This window comes from Belonocnema kinseyi, chromosome 9 (genome assembly GCF_010883055.1).
Source record: "Belonocnema kinseyi isolate 2016_QV_RU_SX_M_011 chromosome 9, B_treatae_v1, whole genome shotgun sequence".
Classification (NCBI taxonomy): Eukaryota; Metazoa; Arthropoda; class Insecta; order Hymenoptera; family Cynipidae; genus Belonocnema; species Belonocnema kinseyi.
In genome coordinates, this window is record NC_046665.1 from 110,705,061 (window position 1) to 110,710,410 (window position 5,350).

The 5,350-nt window shown below is 21.1% G+C and overlaps 1 protein-coding gene across 2 annotated transcripts in view; it reads left to right on the forward strand.

Moving 5' to 3' along the window:
* Positions 1-5,350, forward strand: part of LOC117180871 (PDZ domain-containing protein 8) — a 174,488-nt gene that overhangs the window by 142,993 nt on the left and 26,145 nt on the right. The gene's annotated exons all lie outside the window — the stretch shown is intronic.

Below are 5,350 nucleotides of genomic sequence, written 5' to 3' on the forward strand. Positions count from 1 at the left end.
TTTTCATTTATTGCATTTATTTCATTTATTTTATTCATTTCATTTATTGCATTTATTTCATGTATTACATTTATTTCATTTCTTTTATTTATTTCATGTATTGTATTCATTTCATGTATTATATTTATTTGATTCATTTCATTCATTGTATTTATTTCATTTAGTTTATTCATTTTATTTGCCACATTTTTCAATTTATTTAATGTATTTCATTTCTTTCATTTCCTTCATTTATTGCATTTATTTCACTTTTTTCATTTATTTTATTCATTTCATTTATTGCATTTATTTAATTTATTTCATGTATTTCATTTTTTCATTTATTGCATTTATTTCATTTATTTTATTCATTTCATTTATTACATTTATTTCATGTATTACATTTATTTCATTTCTTTTATTTATTTCATGTATTGTATTTATTTCATGTATTATATTTATTTGATTCATTTCATTCATTGTATTTATTTCATTTAGTTTATTCATTTTATTTGCCACATTTTTCAATTTATTTAATTTATTTAATGTATTTCATTTATTTCATGTATTATATTTATTTGATTCATTTCATTCATTGTATTTATTTCTTTTATTTATTCATTTTATTTGCCACATTCTTCAATTTATTTAATTTATTTAATGTATTTCATTTCTTTCATTTCCTTCATTTATTGCATTTATTTCACTTTTTTTCATTTATTTTATTCATTTCATTTATTGCATTTATTTCATGTATTGCATTTATTTCATTTCCTTTATTTATTTTATTTATTGCATTTATTTCATGTATTATATTTATTTGATTTCATTTGATTTCAACATTTAAATTGCACATACATTTTTTCGGTTGAAAACTAAACTGTTTTGTTAAAAATTAATTTTTTTAAAATATAATTTGTTTTAACTGAAAAGTTAAAGATTCCATTTTTGCTATTGAATTAATATTTTTGGCTTGAAAATTCATATTTTAAATAAAATTTTTATTCTCTGTTTTTCTTTGTTATTTAAATTTCACTATATTGGTAAAAATTCAACTTCTTTGTAGAAAATGATCTTTTTGTTGAAAATTCGTATTTTCGAATTAAAATTCAACATTTTGGATGAACATTTTTTTTATTGTCTGAAATATGTTCCTCGTTTAAAAATTCAACTATTTTGTTGAAAAATTGTCTTTTTAGTTTAATAATTCATTTATTTTGGTATGAATTTCACCTTTTTGTTAAAAATAAAACTATTTGGATGAAAATTTGTCGGTTTTGGTGAAAAATTAATCTCATCAGTTGAAAATTCATCTTTTTGATTATAAATAAATTTCCTAAGTTGAAGACTTTACTTACTTGTAAAAAATCCATTCTGTTTTGTTCAAAACTGCTTTTTTTATTCAATACTTTGTTTACGATACTCGTTTTTTTTTGTTTGAATTTCGATTTCTGAATAAAAATGCAACTCTTACATTCACGCTTAAGGATTGATATTTTTAAGTTCAAAATTCCACTCTTTATTCAACAGTTCAACTATTTGGTTGAGAAATCATGTATTATATTGAAAATTCGTCATTTTAGTCAAAAATTCATTTCTTTGATTGAAAATGTTACTATATTGTTGAAAATTCGTTATTTTTTCAGTTGAAAAATTAATTTTTTTAACTCAAGATGTAACTATTACCATTTTTTGTGTTAAAAAATTTTTTTTTAGAGTTCAACGATTCTTTTAGTAATTATTTTTTTTTAATTCATCTTTTTGGCTTGAAAATTGATCATTTTGGATAAAAATTTTTTTTTTTATTTAACTGAAAAATCTTTTTCGGGAATATTAATCTGTTTTGGTTGAGGATTCATCTTTGGCCAAAAATGTAATTACTTTGTTGAAAATTCGTCTTTTTTGGTAAAAAATTAATCTTCTTGGTTTTAAATTCATTATTTATTTAAAAATTTAATATTTAGTCAAAAATTAATTATTTAGTTGAAGATTCATCATTTCATTTAAAAATTTACTTGTTATTTTCAACCAAAAAAACCAACAAGTTTTCAACAAGACAAACCAATTTTGTAGAAAAAATGAAGTAGTTTTATCTTGAGTGAAAGAAAAATTAATTTTCAACAAAATAACAAACAAGTTTTCAACAAGAAAGTAAAATTTAAACGCATAAAATAAATTTATTATTAAATTGATGAATCTTCAACTAAAAAAATTAATTTTTGACCAAATATTACATTTTTAACTAAGTGATGAATTAACAATCAAGAAGAATAATTTTTTACCAAGAAACACTAATTTTCAACAAAACAGTTACATTTTTAGCCAAAGATGAATCTTTAGCTAAAACTTATTCATTTTTCCAACAAAAATATTTCACTCAATAAAAAAAACAATTTTTATCCGAAATGGTCATTGTTTTACCCAAAAGGATGATTTTTTAAACAAAATGAATAAGTTCTCAAACAAAATTGTAAAATCGTAAAAAAATTTTTTAACTTAGGAAATTTATTTTTAATCAAAAACAGAAATTTTCAACTGATGGGAATAATTTTGTACGAAAACCGACGAATTTTCAACCAAGCAGTTTTATTTTTCCCTGAAAAAATATATACAGTAAGAAATGCATTTTTCAAACTAAAAAGATGATTTTTCAACAAAATTGTTGAATTTTTAAACAAGGAAAATATTGCAGTTAGAAAAAAATTTTCATCAAAATGTTGAATTTTTAAGCCGAAAGGTTTAATTTTTCACGAAACCGAAACCATTTTTCATTTACTCGAAAATATGAATTTTTAACAAAAATTTAATTTTCTACCAAATAGTTGCATTTCGACCAATATAATGAAATTTGAAAAATAATGTCTATTTTTAAATAAATAGTTGATATTTCTACACAAAATAGGCCAATTTATATACTAAAAAGACGAATTTTCAACAAAATAGTTCAATCTTCAACAAAGAGTAATTTTTTAGTCAATAAAGAAAAAAAAATTATTAAAAATTTTTAATATTCGAGCCAAAAAGATTAATCTTAAAGGAAAAATAGAATTCTTACTCTTCCAGTTAAAAAAATTATATTTATGAAAAAAAACTAATTTTCAACTGCAAAAGTTATATGATCAATTACGATTATGATTAACATGATTTTTCAACCTAATTCTTTCATGTTTAACAAAAAAGATTAAATTTATACAAAAAGAGATTAATTTAAATACAAAGAGACGAATTTTGAACAAAATAGTTGAATTTCAACTAAAAAATGTTTTTCAATAATCAAAGGAAAAAAGTTTTGATCAAAAATATTAAATTTTTCAGGCAATAAACAAATTTTGTACAAAATAGTTGTGTTTTTAACACAAATAAGTCCAATTTTCAATAAAAAGGGAATTTTTAACAAAAAATTATCCATTTTTAAACAAAAACGCAATAGTTACATTTTCAGTTAAAAAAATTAATTTTCAACAATAAAAAATGCCAACACAAAACTTTAATTTTTAACTAGTTATATGAATTTTTAGCTATAATGATGAATCTACAAGCACAAAAAATAAGTTTTGATTAAATATTAGATTTTAAATCTTCAAACAAAATAGATTAATTTTCAAACCAGAAACAGAAATTTTGAACATAACAGTTACTTTTTCAGACAAAAAAGATTTTTCAGTCAATAAAGAACAAAAATCAATCGAAAATGTTGAATTTTTAATAAAAAATTGAATCTTCAAAACCATTTTTCTAGTAAAAATTAAATAGTTTCATCTTTAATAGAAAAAGTTCATTTTTAAACAAAAAAGAAACGAGTTTTCAAAATGTCAGTTACATTTTCAACTAAAAGATGAATTTCCAACCAAGAAGATAATTTTTTTACAAAAAAAATACGAATTTCCAACTCTAAAATATGAACCTTCAACAAAAGTGTAATTTAAACCAAATAGTTAAATTCGAAAATCAAAAACATTAATTTTTATCCAAGTAGATTAATTTTGTATACAAAATAAAAGGAATTTTGAACCTGAATATATAAATTTTCAACAAAACAGTGATTCTTAAACCCAATATTTGAATTTTCTGCAAAAAATAAATGTTCTTCTGAGAAGCTTAATTTTTTCCCTAAAAAGATGAAATTTTAACCCAAAAATACGAATCTTTAACAAAAAAAGTGGATTTTATACCAAATAGATCAATTCTAAAATCAAAAACATTCTTTTTTATCCAAGTAGATTAATTTTGCATACAAAATAAAAGGAATTTTGAACCTGAAAACACAAATTTTCAATAAAACAGTGAATTTTAAACCAATTAGTTGAATTTTATACAAAAACGTGAATTTTCATCTTAGAAGATTAATTTTTTTACCAAAAAATATTAACTTTCACCCTGAACATATAAACTTTCAACAAAAGTGTATTTTAAACCCAATAGTTAAGTTCTATAATAAAAAGCATGATGTTCCATCTTTGAAAATTAATTTTGTATAAAAATAAAACGAACTTTGAACCCGAAAATATACATTTTTAACGAAACAGTAAATTTTAAACCAATTAGTTGAATTTTCTACAAAAACATGAATTTGTATCCAAGAAAATTTTCGATAAAAATGATCTTTTTGAGTTTTAGCAGGAAATTTTCCGAAACAATTATATGTAATTCTAAATTGGATCAGAGAATTTTCGAACAAAAAAATAATTTTCAGTTTTAAAGGTAAATGAATAAATGAAATAATATTTAAAAAATTCATGTAAATAATTGTAATTCTGACTTTAAAACAGAGAGTTCCGTAAGAAATTATAATTTTGTCTTCAAACAGTTTTTTTTTTTTAATTGAACTCGAAATTTTCGATAAATAATTTCAATTTTGACTTATAAGAAGGGAATTCCCAAAAACAATTCCTGTTCTATGTAAGAATTGGTCAAAATTTGTACAATTCCTTGTTCCAAATCAGAATTTTTCTGCTTTAAAAAAAATTTTTTTTGTTGCTAATAAAAATTTGCCAGAATCTTAGACTTCCTTCCAAATTAGAGAAACGGGGATTCAAGAATTATTATTTGAATTCAATCAGAGCATTTTTTATATAGAACGGGAATTTTGAAAAGTAATGTTAATTCTCTATAAGAAGGGAATTTTAAGAATCCCTCAAATTCAGAATTATATTTCTATAATTCTGTTGATCGTTTAAAAATGGTTTTTAAATCATTCAAACCTTTTGAACCTTTTAAATTGACGGGGAAAAATTAACAATTGTGGGTCCGGATGCAATAAGGGCACATCAAATTTTTTCGTGCGAAAACGAAGTCCCCTTGAGGCTTTAGAAAAAATTTTCGAATTTTAATTTTCAAAAGATATATATGGATGTAAAATTTGATTGCGCAT